Source organism: Protopterus annectens, chromosome 2.part0 (genome assembly GCF_019279795.1).
Source record: "Protopterus annectens isolate FY-2018-M chromosome 2.part0, PAN1.0, whole genome shotgun sequence".
NCBI classification, from domain to species: domain Eukaryota; kingdom Metazoa; phylum Chordata; order Ceratodontiformes; family Protopteridae; genus Protopterus; species Protopterus annectens.
In genome coordinates this window covers 1,226,994,808-1,227,010,815 of record NC_056728.1, presented here as the reverse complement: position 1 = coordinate 1,227,010,815, position 16,008 = coordinate 1,226,994,808, and positions in this window count along the sequence as shown.

Here is a 16,008-nt window from a genome sequence, read left to right as displayed (position 1 = left end):
AGCTATCATGAACTCCACAAGTGATGCAGACATCCTACAGAAAGGCCTCACTGAGACCAGTGAATGGTGTGGAAACCATGGCCAGAAGCTTAACACCACAAAATGCATCATCATCCTCTTTGGTAAAACACTCAGTTCCCAGTAAGTTCCACATCAGTGGGAGCCCAATGAACACTGTAGGCATTATAAGAGATCTGGGGACACAGGTTGACAGCAACTTCTCCTTCAAGCACCACATTGCCACTGTAGTCAGGAAGTCTTTCTATAAGGCACATTGCATTATCAAGGGTTTTGCATCCAGGAAGACAGAGGTAATGATCTCTGTCTACTATTCCCTTATTAGACCACTCCTCACGTACTGTGGCCCATTTGCCATGTACCTCACTAGACACCTGCTACAGCTGGAGAGGCCACAGAAGTATCTCACAAAGGGGTTCCTAGGCATTAAAAACACATCCTAAACAGACAGACTCAGAAGACCCAAGCTATTCTCTGTGTCATATCAGCTAATTAGCAGCTATCTGTGCTTGACTTACAAAGCCATGTCTGACCCAGCTGTTTTAAAAATGCTACATATAAATCCATCCACACCACACACTGTAGAGACCCCTACCTCAGTACCAAAATCATCACAACATGCTAGTGGGACAGGTCCCTCACCAAGAGACAGCACATGCCCTGGAATACACTTCCCATACATGTCATGCAGAGCACCTAGCTGACCCTGTTCCAGAGAAATCTTGATGAGTGGATGGGTAATAGACAGTTGCACCCATGAATCACTGCAGAGGCTATACTTGATACAGGCACTGGGAAGTAACATCGGGTGGCACAATGGCAGGGCCCTTCTATGTGCTAGGCTTGTAAAGGCTCCTGGGCCATTAGCCTACTACATACTTGTGAACCTATAAAGGGAATGACATCAGCAGGACTGATAAAGTAGTGATGTAGGTGTTAAACTTATCAAAATACTTTGTCATACAAACAGACATAAGCATACAGATCTGCACACACACACACACATACACACACACACACACACACACACACACACACACACACACACACACACACACACACACACACACACTTACTAGATGTGAGTAGAACCCCTACCTAACCAGTTATTTAAACTACATTGCTACTCAATTACCACATGTGCTACAGAGCTTACGGGGTTGAGAGTTGGCCAAAGGTGCTGCTATGGGGAATGACATCAGCAGGACTGAAAAAGTAGGGCAGTGGGTGTTAAACCTATCAAAAGGCTTTGTCCTACAAACAGACACACTTGCTAAATGTGACAGTAGAACCCCCTACCTAAGTAGTTATTTGTACCATAGTGGTTACACAGTTATCATACGTGCTACAGAGCTTACTAGGCTGAAAGTTGGCCAAAGGTGCTGATATGGGGAATGACATCAGCAGGACTAATAAAGTAGGGCAGTGGGTGAGAAACATATCAAAACACTTCTGTTTACAAACATACATACCCACACACACATTTATCAGATACAAGAGTAGAACCCCTACCAAGCTAGTCATTTGTACTATACTGTTAAGCATTTATCATACATAGTACTGAACATACAGGGCTGACAGCTGGACAAAGTTGCTGATAAGGGACTGACATCATCTGGACTGATAAGGTGGGGCAGTGTGAAGTGTTGTGGGTGAGAATAGCATAAAACTGTTTCACCTGTAAACCAACAAACACACAACTCCCACAGTCTTGCATACAACTGTCACATGCACACACTTTCACATTTGTCAGGAATGAGAATAGAAATTTTACCTAACTAGATATCTGTATTATAGTGTTATGCAGTTATTGCTTGTGCCACAGAGCTTATGGGGCTGAGGCTTGATGAAAGGCACTTCTAAGATGACTGATATCTGCAGGGCTGCTAAAGTAGAGAAAGGGGATGTGTATTGGGTTTGAATGGACCCAAAAGCTTTTAGTTGTGAACACACACACTTTTACATTTGCCAAGAATGAGATTAGATCCCCTGTCTAACTAGTCACTTGTGTTATGCAGTTATCACACGTGCCACAGAGTTTATGGGGCTGTGGCTTGACAGAAGGCACTTCTAAGGTGATTGATATCTGCAGGACTGCTAAAGTAGGGAAAGGGGAAGTGTACTGGGTTTGAATGGACCCAAAAGCTTTTAGTTGTGAACACACACAGTTTTACATTTGCCAGGACTAAGATTAGAACTCCTACTTAACTAGTTATTTGCACTATAGTGTTATTTAGTTACCGCACATGCCACACAGCTTATGGGGTGGGTTTAACAAAAGTGACTTCTATGGTGACATACATCTTCAGGACTGTTAAGGGAGGCAATGGAAAGTGAACTGGGAGGGGAAGGCCAGTTCATTTCTAGATCCTACTGACATTTCTCTAAGTGTATGACCATGGCCAGTGTGTCCTTCTATAGTGCATGTGGGACTCCATCCCAGGGTTTGTTGTACTTCAGTCCAGTTTGTTTTGTGCTACAGCCATATCTCTCAACCTGTTGGTGCAGGATATCTGGGGATAGAACATCAAAATGTGGGGACAATGGGCCATACAGTGAATGTGACAATTTCTCTCAGTAATGTATGGGTTGCAAGGGTTACAAGGCTTGTTTCAGCAGAAATCTGTCATATATGCCATTTGACAATGTCATGTATTGTTTCAGTACCTCATGACATACCTCCTCAGATCATCACAGTGATTTACCAGAGGAATACAGGATGGATGATGCACACACCAGGTTTGTAGGCCAAATGCTGCGCATTATTGCACAATCCAGCCTATTGAGGGGTGTGCCTACAAGCAATTGACTGCTGGTGCTGTGGAAATTCTTAGAGATTATATAAAGTTAAATATTCTTTCCCCAAAGCAATTGAATGTATGCTGAAATGCAAAAGGAAAATGCTTGTGTTTTATAAAGCAAAGTCTAACTTGATAAGGTTTGAAATAAATGCACCTTTCTAAAACAGCAAGAAACTGCAAGGCTAAAAGGTAGAAGTTAAAAATAAACAAGTGCTTAAGCAGGCATAAAATGCAAAATTGAAAGTAAACAGCTAAAGGTCAGACACCTGTAAGAATGAAACATATTAGGCAGGATTCACGAAGGCTTGTACAGAGTGTAAGAGACGTGTAACACTCCATGCAAGCCTCGCGATCCAGGAACAGCCCGAAACTCCGTGTAAGAGACCAGCTAAAACATCTCTTACATGGACTGGGCGTGGATATGCTAAATACCTCACTTGCAGCTGAAAGGTATGCAAATGAGGTAGAGTAGCGATCCACAAAACAGAAAGCAGCCCGTGTAAGAGCCGTTTTAGCTGCAGAAATGTACTCAGTTGACAACTGAGTACGTTTCTGCAAAAATCACAATGGAGCCATGTCAGCTCCAAATAAAGGGTGCATATGTGTCAGGGAGCATGCCAAGGGCCAAATATGTGGCAATTGGCAAGGTACCCCGATGCAAATATTAAAAAAATATAATTTTTTTTTTCGGCGATATTTAAATGCAGCGCAGCCCCACGCAAACGGGCTGCGCTGTATAAAACGTAAAAATGAAGGTTATAAACCCACAAATGTGGGTTTTATGCAATACATGGAATGACAATGCAGGGACCAGCAGAACAAAAACAACATGGCCACCGTGTAGTGGTTGCTAAGGGGGGAAGCTGAGTCTAAGACATGTAACTAAGCATTAGTAGGCAATCTGATGTAAATGAGGGTTAGGATACTGAATCCCACAGTCACATAGCAAATGAGCACATTCTGAGTAGTGTAAGAGATACATAAGGGGGAGGAATAGAGTAGGAGATAGGTGACATCACAGGGGGGAATGGTAGAAAGAAATGCAGTTCATTGGAGGTCAGTGTTACATGACAGATGACAGACACAGATCATGGAAAGAGGAGTGCCACAAGATAAGCATGGGAAAGTCAAGAAATGGAAGGTGTACACTGTTACTTACACCAAAGTTTCTTGCTGGGCGTGCATGCGCATGTGTGCATGCCATGAGGCGCGAGTAGGACAGTGTGCGCACATGTAAGGCAGACTGAGCATGTGGGAGCGTGTTGGTAGATATGTAACACTGTTTGCGCTGGTGTGTGCATGTTATAACCCGAATAAGCAGATTCTGAACCGTGTAAGCATGTGTGTGCATGTGTAAGCCACTGTGAGCGTGTTTCTGCTGGTATGCACGCTGCTCCCCTCTGAGGAAACATAAAGGAAAAAGGAAGCGACAGAATTAGTAGGAAGCTAGCAGGGAATACTGCTGGAGCTAGCAGGTGAAAACAATTAGCAGCAGGCAATTACACAGGCAGAATAGTAGCTCAGCCAAGCACTTAAAACTCTGCAAACAACAGTGCAGGATGTATCTCTTAAGAGACACTGCAAGACAGGAGTAAGCTATTAGAAGTGAAAACTGAAAAAGCTGAACTCAGAGCAGAAATGCTAGGGGCTGCCATAGCTGTCATAATAAGACATAGGTGACTTGCTGAGGGTGGTGACAATGCAGATGGTGCCAGACAACCCACAGTGAGGAGACGGAGAAGAGTGTACAGGCCCAGGGTCACCTACCACGGGTTACATGAGCTAGAGATAGTAGAGCACTATAGAGTGGACAGAGACCTGTTGCAGCAAATTGTCGAGCTGTGCAGGCCACGCCTCACACACAGAACCAACAGAGGGGAACCCATCCCAGTGGAAACCAAGGTATGTGTTGGCCTAAGAATACTAGCTACAGGTACCTTCCAGAGACCAACTGGTGATATGATGGGGATATCACAGGCATCAGCCTCCAGGGTACTGCACCAGTTCCTGGATGCCATGTCAGCACATGTCGGTGATCATGCATATTTCCCCAATGCCCGTGAGGTATTGGTCAGCAATATGCGTCTTTTCCAGCAAATAGCGGAATACCCTGAGGTAGTGGGTGCAATAGACTGCACGCACATACGCATCAAAGCACCAGCCCGTGAGCGGGGTAGGGCCTACATTAACCACAAAGGCTTCCCCTCCATCAGCTGCCAGGTCATGTGTGATGCCCAGGGCATAATAATGAATGTGTGTGCTGGCTGCCCTGGGAGCTATCATGATTCCCACATTTGGCATTTGACACAGCTGTACCAGACATTTGCCAATGGGGACATCCCACACGGACACCTAGTGGGGGATGCAGGTTATGCACTGGAGCCGTGGCTGATGACACCCATCAGAAACGCACACACACCTGAACAGGAGCACCATAATGAGGCACACGCACAAACACGTAATGTAATAGAGCGTGTGTTTGGGCTGCTCAAGTCACGGTTCCGGTGTCTGGACACATCTGGTGGAGCCTTGCAGTACTCACCAACTACATGTACCCAAATTGTCATGGTATGTGCTATGCTACATAATATGATCTTGCGAAAACAGCTGCAGCAGGACTAGCATAGGGCCGGGCCAAACAGCCCCCCACCATTGCCAAGGCCATCACAGGCAGAGCGTGACTTGAAGGAGGAACAACCTGAGCCTGCCCCAGTAGGCAGAAGGAGGCGTGCCCAGTATGCCCTGGCCTTGGCAAAGAGGCAATGCATAGCACATACACTGGCTCATTAGGAACCCTGGGAATGATACCCCTCTCTGACTCACTCAAATAATAACAGGGATGCCTAAAATGATATGACCTGCTCACAAACATGTACAGGGAGTGTAATATGTGCATCCAACAGAGGCAGCCCTGCAGCACCACCTGAGGCATGAATGCCATGTGTTAAGTAATGTAACACCATGTACTATATGCACACTTGAGGACCCTGACTAACATCACCCTCACCAAGCATGAAGCCACAATATGACAATGGGATGATCAATTGCAATAATTGGCTGAAGTAATGCAGTTAGTCAAAGGGGAGCCAATGTGTTTCAGCCTGGGAAGACATGCTGAGCATGACATGATGCACCACCTGCTAGGGATGGCATGCACCTATCAGTCCAGGCCCCATGGATACTGGCAAAGGCTGTCAGTACCCACATCGTGCCCTGAATAGGTAAGTCTCAAAACACAAACCCACCTTCATAGGTACCACAAGGGATAGGAACCTAGATGTAATGCTACCCAATGCCAGAAGTTTAAACAGCAAGATGCGTGCAGTGTGTAAACGCACACAGTATGGAGAATGTTGATATCTGTCCTGTAATAGAAAACTGGGTCAAGGCTCACATCAGCACCCTAACACTACCAGGTTACACCTCATACTGTGCTGTACAGCCTCAAAACATGGAACAAGCTACAAAAGGAGGGTGACTAGCAATAATTGTCAAGGATAACCACACCCCCATGTTGGTACCACAACAAGAAGCAGCATGGACTAGCCATGGTCAAGTACCAGTGGCTAAAACCGCCTCCCAGTATATAGCCTGCTGCAGACTACTGTCCTGACACCAGGAACTGCACCTGGCCTATGTTGGAATACATGAATATATCAAGCCCCCCCAAACCACATTATATTGGTTGACTGAAAATACCCAGACATACACTGGGAGTATTATACTAGCACCAACACAGTAGGAGAAAAGTTCCTAGAATCCATAAACCAAAATGCCCAGGAACAACGTACTACTCCCACAAGAGGGGTAAGCATACTGGATGTGATAATCAGCAACATGCGTACTGGATGGCAAGATGAGAAGTGTATCCCTCACTGGTAAGACCAGACCATAGAGTAATCACACCGGATATGCACATCCTGACCACAGTCCCTGGCCAGAAAACCACAGTGAAAAACATGTGTAAAGCATAAGTTGCACCCCTCCAAACTGATGTGGAATCCACTAAAGGCCCTGTGCAGGTGCAAAATATGGGACACACTGCAGAACCTGTTATACAGGCATTCCATGAACACAGCCAGGAATGCTTGGATTATGCAATCACAAATAACAACAAGACACAATGCCATACACGCAGGCATCTGGCATGCTGGACTCCAGCCATTACCAAACCATGCAAGAGAATGAGGAAGCTACTACATGACAGAGCAAATATAAAAAGGGAAGTAATCACTGATCAGTAGTATGGCAATAAAATATGTCTACACATACAATCCACTAAGGCCAGCTACAACAAGTAGAATCTGTGAATCCTGAGGCAATGTTACACCTGCCCCAAGTACACAGACAACCCTCAACTCCCCCCAATAAATACAAATATATGTGAGAGATGCAACCATTTATCCAAACCGGAGGCTGAGCTCCCCCAACTCAGTACTGTCAAAACTAGTCAGGAGGAGAAGGTAACCACACACACCACAAACCCAGTCCCACAAAGACCTATCACAACTGTAAACCAAACACATAAACACAGAAAAACATTCCCGGAGGCCCTAATTACAAACACACCACACCAACAGAGGCTTCCAAAGCAGACCCCCAAGCAACCACAACCTCCAAACATAGCACATGCAACACATAGCACACAAAGCTGGTGTGCCAAACAGTCACAGGCCAGAAGGAGAAACAACATGCCTGATACAGTAGTAATAGGTGTCTCTATAGGCAGACACACTGCTGTCCCACTCACCAGACTGAACAAGGGAAAGGGTACAGTAAACTGCCTGTAGGCTGCTACAATACACCACATAACACAAGTACGCAGGTCACCCCAAAGCAAGTAGAAATATGATGCAGTCATTGTCCATGCTGGTGTGAATGACCTGATATGTACCTCCCTGGACTACATGAAAACAGACATGAGTCTGTACTCCAGGCCGGTATGACACTGGCTGTTTGCAGCATCCAACCCTCACCAAGAATGATGCCACAGTACAAACACAGAATGATCAGCTTCAACAGGTGGCACAATTACAGCTGTCAGTCCAAGAGGATCTAATGTCTGTCTGCTTGAGATGTCATGCATGACAAGCCATGCTGCTGTTCCAGGGATGGCTTGCACCTGTTACCCCTGGGCATCTGGATATTGGATAAGGCTTTTGCCACCTCCATAGAGCCGTACGTAGGCAAGGCCAAAAAGACTAACCCACCACCCTAGAAAACATAAGTGGTAAGAAACATAAGGGTAGTGCTGACCAATGCCAGATGTGTAAACTGCAATATGCATGCTCCTGAGGCACTTCCCAGTATGGAGAACATCGATGTCTGTGCAGTGACAGAAACCTGCTAGAAGCTTACTGACAGCACACCAGCACTACCAGGTTATACCTCATATCATGCGTTATGGCCCCAACACCTGGACCAAAACATCAAAGGAGAGGGAGTATCCATATGCAGCACAGACACCTATACAGCCAGGTAACTGACGATGCATGAAGCAGCGGAGACCACCCATGTGCACCTAACTGTAGTCAAAACTGCTGTACAGTCTGTAGCATGCGACAGACCACACTCTCACACACAGGAACCCCACCCAGACATCCTGAAGACGCTGGACAGTATGAATGTCCCACCAAATACCAAACAAGATACTCACAAATTACCACATAGGTGGTAAACCACTATGTATGCAAGGAGTAATCAGGGACCTAGGGACACAAGTCGACAGTAACTTGTTATGTGACACTCACAATGCCAATGTGGCTAGGAAGACTGTCTATATTGGACACCGTATCATGAAAGAATTCACATCTACATCAACAGAGGTCATTGTGCCCCTGTACTGTTCTCTTATCAGACCCATAATCTAGTACAATGACTCATATGGGATGTACCTTACCTGACACCTGCAGCGGTTAGAAAGACCTCAAAGGTACCTCACCAAGAGGATAAAGGGTCTCAAATATATGTCATATGCTGCCTGGCTGTAGACACCCAGCTGAATGCAGTCACAGACTGCCTACACACGCCTATGTCTGTTGTACAAGGCCATGTCCAACACAGGAGTAATGGACATGCTCCACCCCAGGAAATCAAAGCCATTGGAGCTGTGAGAGTGACAGATGTCAACCTCAACAAATAATGAGATAGGATGTGCTGGAGGGACAGATACATAACCCAGAGGCTCCCCACACCCTGGAACAGGATCGCACTCCATGTTAGGCAGAGTCCCTCACTGACACCCCTCAACAGGAATATTGCCAAGTGGATGGATGATTGTAGATGTACACTGGGGGTCTTCACTGTGTCACGTCCAGACAGAGGCACAGTAAAGTAAATCATAAATGGCCATAATATTCACATAGCAAGGGGCGGCAAAAGACACACACACTCTGGCTAGGCTTACTAATGCCCTAGGGTGGATAGCCTAGTATGAACCTATGAACTTATGAAGATACAAATTGTACAGGACACTAAGGATAATCACAAGGCTTACTCAACTGATGGTAGGAACCATGTTGGGAATTCACAGATATGCTCCGAATCACACAAATATTACAAACAACATACCAAACACACACACATATTGCCAACATACAACCTGACAGGTGCAGTGCAACCCCCCCCCCCACAGAATGCAAAATATCTATCCCAGCAGACTGCTGGCCCCCTGACATTGCAGATGCTGAGGTAACAGCCATCATCTACAAAGCAAAACACACAGCAGCAAAGGTATGCGATGGTGTCCTGGGCTGAGTCCAACATGGACTCCAAGAAGAATGGAATGCCAAATCACACTACTGCTCAATGTCAGCCTTACCACAGGATATGTACCCAAAGAGCAGTGTACAACAACAGTGGTCCTTCACAACAAAGGTATTGCCTGAATGGATACTGTAAACTACCACCCCAGGATCCTGACAAGCTTGGTCTGCACAGCTATGGAAAGGATCAGCATGTACCGCAGACATAAAGCTATTGGGGACCTACTGACACTGGACCCTTCCCAGTGTGGCTGTCGTAAGTGCATATCCTGCCCCTAAACATGTTTGACCCATTTGAAACAGTCATTAAGGTCATTGATGAGGGCAATGTGGTCCACACAGCGTAGCTGGACCGTGCAAATGCTTCCAGACAATACCCTACATGTTCAGTATGGATATGTTCACCAGCTTAACTATAAACCCATATGTCAGTAGAGGGGTTGCAAACCAGACCAAGGACAGAACTGACATGGTCAGACATGCTGCATCCATGTCAGGCTACAAACCGGATATAAGTGGCATCCCACAAGGCTTGGTCCTGGGACCTCCCTCATTCCGTATATATGTCCCATAGGTACAGGCCAACATGGAAGGACTGTGACTGAACATGTATGCAGAGGAGTACAAACTGCCCACCATATCTGACCCCCAGCTGACACAAGCAACCCACAAAAGGGCCACATAGAAACAGACAACTGGTGCCATAGCCATGTCAGCAAGCTAATTGCAGAAATGTGTATAGACAACCACCGTGGATATACAGTAAGTGCCCACCAATTACCACACAGGTGTTAACCCATTACGTACCTAACATGTAATGAGAGACCTGGGGACACAAGGTGATATATATCCTGCATTGGACAAACATGTGGCTGTAGTGTTCAGAGAAACACACCATATACCCACCCAATCATGAAGGTTGTCAGATCTAAATAAGGGGAGGTCACTGTGGCTCTGCAGTCATCCTTCATCAGCGTCACAATTGACTACAATAGCCCCTGTGGGATGTACCTCAGCAGACACCTCCATCAACTGTAAAGTCCACAACAGTACCTCACCAGGAGTAGCAAAGAGCATGAACAGATGCCATGTGTTGCCTAATTAAACAAACTGCAGCTCCACACACTGCCATACTGCCCACCCAGAGGCAAGCTGTGCCTGATGTATGAAGCCATGTCCAAGCTGGAATCAATGAACATGCTGCACCTTGTACAATCTGAATGGCAGTGAGCTATGCACATGAGAGACCTGAACCCCAGCACTGACATACATAGGACAAGATGTACTGAATGATCCATAACACAGAAGCCACCCCCACTCTTGAGTAAACTCCCAGTACAGGTTAGCCAGAGAGTCACCCATCGACACCCTCAAGAGGAATCTTGATGAGTGGATGGGAGATGGTAGGTTTACCCTGGGTATCACTGTTATGTCACAGGTAGACGGAGGCACAGTATACTAACCATGACATATGTCATGGCAAACTCCAGTTACAATGTGTGTCGAAGGACAAACACACTCTCTGACTAGCATCAGAAATGGCCTAGGGCACACCGCTAGTGTTTGCCAATGTCCACCTATGTTGTGGAATACACTACCAATGTTGGACAAGCCTGGTTTAGGTAGTCCATATCTGAACATAATGCAACATAGTCATATGTGCACAACTGGCCCCTACACAGTCTGTTGTGCTCACTATGAAGATTTCAAGCAGTGATAGGACTAAAGCCCAGGATACTGTCCACCACAGTGAAAGTATTGAACCAGCACACTATACGGTACTACAGTGTTAGGTCATTATGAAAGGATGTTGACAACTGTATGCAAAGTATCCCATGCAATCCCTGCAGGCACAGTATAATCCCTGTTGTGGTCAGACACGAAGCAGTTGGCCAGTAAGTACACAACATGACACCCAACACACAACCATAAATGTGAGATATTGTTGAAGTTCACACTCACCCAAATATGTGGTGGACTGCAGAGTTCAACATATGGAAAGCTCACACTGGGCATGCTCGCACACTTTGATAAATGAGGCATATGTCAGACAACATGCCATGGAAAGGCTGAACTGGGCATGCTCACACACTTAGGCCATATCTCCGTTTAGCAGTTGGCCACACATATCTGGTATTTGTACGTGTTATTCCAGGAACCAACCACAACACAGCAATCTGCCCAGTGCACACAGTAAATGAATATAGAGACATAAGTGATATAGTGGATCCCCTTCATATTCAAACATCTTCTACAGATACACAAGTTGTTCATAGGAACAGGGAATGCTATGGCAATAAAGACCTGCAAACAGTCTAACAGCAACAAATATTGTGCATCTGACAATTAAACATATGGGTGTAGAGGTCAATACTAGGCTATTTGCCCTAGGGAATGACAGCTTAGCCAGAGTGTGCTTGGCATCTGCATCCCCAGTACAGTAGGCTACTGTGCCACTGTAAAGTAGGTCACATAAGGCAACGTGTGAGGCTAGTGTGCTGTGCCTCTGTCAAACAGGGACACAGTGGAGATCCCAGGGTTTGAATGTGCTAAGCCACATCCATGTTGTTGGTGTGTGCTGGAAGAGGGTTGCTGAGGACCTCTAACAGTAAGTGGGCATCAATAACAGACTGAGGGGAGCCCTATCTGCATTGTCTGGACAATTTCACTGTCAACACTGTGTTGTGATGATTATGTGGGATTGAAGTGTCATGCTGCTACTGTTCAGAGATGTCCTCCCTCTGTGGGCTACAGCTCTGCAATGTATTAGCTCACTCTGTCTGTTGGACGGCTCATATATGGCTGGTGTACACCTGACAGATGTCCTGTTGTGGAGCAGTCATGGGTATATGTGGGATAGCATGATCAATGCAAACCTTACACATGCTCATAGAATGCAATTGTCAAGGATTATGCAGAGTGGCCAGTATAGTCCCCCAGCATGGGTCCTTTGAAGTCTTCCACCCCAGTCTTCACAAGTGTAGTGTCTGCTTGTGCTAAATACAGTTTGTTTGCAGTGACAACCTTGCCTGGGGGTGGGGATGGGATATGGATGTCCAGGGAAAGGTGGGTATGGTCAGATATCAACAATGGTGGTCTACCTCTGGTGTGGAACAGTGAGTACCCATGTTGCAGATGGACAGGTGCAATATGTATTCCCCATGTGGCTGTGGTGAGTGGTTCTGCCATAGCACATGGACCCACAAATTGTAGTGGCTGTAGGGTAATGTTGTAGAGGCCTGAGTAGTTCCCACACACAATATGCCTGTACCTGATGTTAACAACTGGAATGGTGCATGTGAACACCTGCATATCCCGGCACTGTTCCCAGGGAAGCAAAGTGTGTGTCCTGGATGTGGGAGTGGTGTTCTGGACTGGTTGTGTTGTGTGTTACAGGTCCTGTGGTCACGAAGCATGGTATAGAACATAACCTGCCAGTGCGATGTGCATATCTGACCCTGAAGTAGGTGGCAGCAAATGCATATATATGCTGTCCCCCACCTGACAGGTAGTACTAGATGTACATACCTCTGTAGAAATAAAGATGTCAGCACCCTATAAATACTGCAGGTGCAGAACAGATGCCCAGTAATTCGGATAGCGCGCTCTGCTAATGCGTCTCCCTCAAGTGCCATAATATAGTTAGGTAGGAGTTTGAACCATGCAAATGCTCAGTGTGTGTGTGTGTGTGTGTGCATGAGCGGGGTTGTTGTATGTGCAAGTCTGTGTGAGGGAAGTGTCCCTTTTGGCAACTGGTAAAAAACTCTACAGGATGCACATTCCCCTTTCTAAACACTGATGATGTCAGCACCCTATAAGTACAGCAGGAGAAGGGAAACCTCCCAGTAATGTGAATAGTGTGCTCTGCTAATGTGTCTGTCATGAGTGTCATAACATAGTTAGGTAGGGGTTTGAATCCTGCAACTGCCCAGTGTGTGTGGAGGGGGGGTTAGTATGTGTGCAAGTCTGTGTGAGGGAAATGTCCCTTTTGACAACTGGGAAAACACTCTACAGGATGCACATTCCCCTTTCTAAGCACTGATGATGTCAGCACCCTATAAGTACAGCAGGAGAAGGAAACCCTCCCAGTAATCCGAATAGCACACTCTGCTAATGCATTTCTCTCAAGTGTCATAACATAGTTAGGTAGGGGTTTGAAACCTGCAAATGGCAAGTGTGTGTGTTTGGATGAGGGGAGTTTGTGTGTGTGCAATTCTGTATGAAAGACAAGTGCTTTTTGGCAATCAGGAGAACACACTACATGATGCACATTACCCTTTCCAAACACTGATGATGTCAGCACCCTATAAGTACAGCCAGAGAAGAGGAACTTCCTAGTAATCTGAATAGTGCGCTTCGCTAATGCGTCTTTCTTACATGTCGTGACATAGTTAGGTAGGGGTATAAATCCTGCAAATGGCAAGTGTGTGTGTGTGTGTGGGGGGGGGGGGTAGTAGGGTGTGTGTAATTGCAAGTCTGAGAGAACAGATCCTTTTGGCAACTACTACAATACACCAGATGCTGCATATTCCCCCAGTACACACAGGGGATGTCACCACACTATCAGTACAGCCAAACAGGGCTAATTGCCCAGTAATGCCAATAGTGCGCTCTGCTACTGGGTCTATTACCACTGTCAGAGCACAGATAGGTATGTTTTGGAAACCCACAGCTGCCACGTGTGGTTGTGTCACACAATATGACCATGTGTGGGTTGTTGTTCATAACAATGCATGCCATTGCCTAAACCAGCAATGGCAATGCACACATGATGTATGTGTGTGACACATACACATATATACCTGTGACCTTCAGTAGTTACCATGCCTGACACGTGCCTCAAGTGGATAAATGGTATTCGCAATGCATAACATTATGACTGTGTCTTACTGTGCAGGGGCCGCATGCGGTATGTGTATATACAGTGTGAGTTGTATATGGTATAATACCAACAGCAGGGGATACACATCTGGTCTGGGCCATATAGTCTACATGTAGTCGATGAACAGGTGCTGCATGTTCCCACCTGTTGTGGGAGTGGTAACATGTTGTTCCACTGCAATTCAGTGACTACATGCTGGGAACCTTTCAGCTAGTGTGTTGTAGCTGCAGTAATGCTCACGCACAATGTTTGGCTGGATGCAGTCCAGCCATATAAAGACATTTCTAGAGACTGTCATATTGCCAGTGTTGTTAGGGAGGACAGGTGGGTTTCCTGTGTATGGGAGGGTTGTGTGTGCCAGGCTATGAACCAGAAGGCAGTCCAACACACTGTTAGCTGCTCATGGATAGGCCCTGATGCTTTGTGCTGTGCCAACAACCTGGAGGTGTGTGTATCTGTGGTGCCTTGAGATACCACCCCCTGTCCATGTGTGTTACATGTGTAGGGGACGACAGGCATGGTATGAGGTATAACCTGGCAGTGATGGGTTGCACCTGTGAGCCATGAATCAGGAATCTGGTACTGCACAGATACTGCAGTTTACCGTGCTGAGGACAGTGTCCAGTGCATGCATCTTGTGGTGTACACTGCTGGTGTTGTGTAGCATCACTGTTAGTGTCCTATCCCGTGTGATACCCGCGGAGGTGGCTATGTAATCCATGTCCTGCAGCAAAAGGCACTATGTGTGTATCAAGGGGCTTCACCAATATACAATGGCCCATGGGAGTCACGTGCAAGCTGCCCCTTGTAATTTATTGTGGCTTCCCTAGCATGTAAGCACACATTGACAGCCATTGGATACCCTATGAATGACTTTGGAGATTGAGCAGAATGTAGACATAGAACACCCTTCCTACATATTGTGGTAGCATACCTGGTGAGGGTATGATGGCAACCAAGGTCAGGCTCATACTGGCCCGTGCCACATGCTGAGAAAACCCTTCTATGTTCCCTATCATGTAGTCTAGGGAGGTATGTCTCAGGTCATCCATAGTGGCATGGACAATAACTGAGTCATATGTGTCCATGCCTCTGACTGACCTGTATGCATGTGTTTTGTGGTGGACCATAGTGCCCCACGGGCATATCACTGTGACCTTCACCATGTACAGCCTGTTGAGCGGGACCCCACTGCAGCGGCCAAGAGAGGTACCTGACACATCTGTAGCAGGTGTGTTGTGTAGCCCTACAGGCTGTGAGTGTGTGGCACACGGGATGTTTATGCCATGTGTGGCATGTGCTCTGTTCCGACTTAACATATGCCTGTGTGCCAGCTGCGGAGGTGTATGATGCTCAGGCAGGATGCTATTCTGAGTCTCCAAGTATGCCTCAGTGTGTTTGGATTGCTGTCAGTGTGGGTCTATGTCAGACTGGTATTGTAGTCACTGTAGTATGTCATGCCACCTGATAGCGTATGGCAGTACTGGGTTTAGAGTGCTCAGTCCCCAGATTGGCTATGTAGTGGCATCTCACACATGTGTTG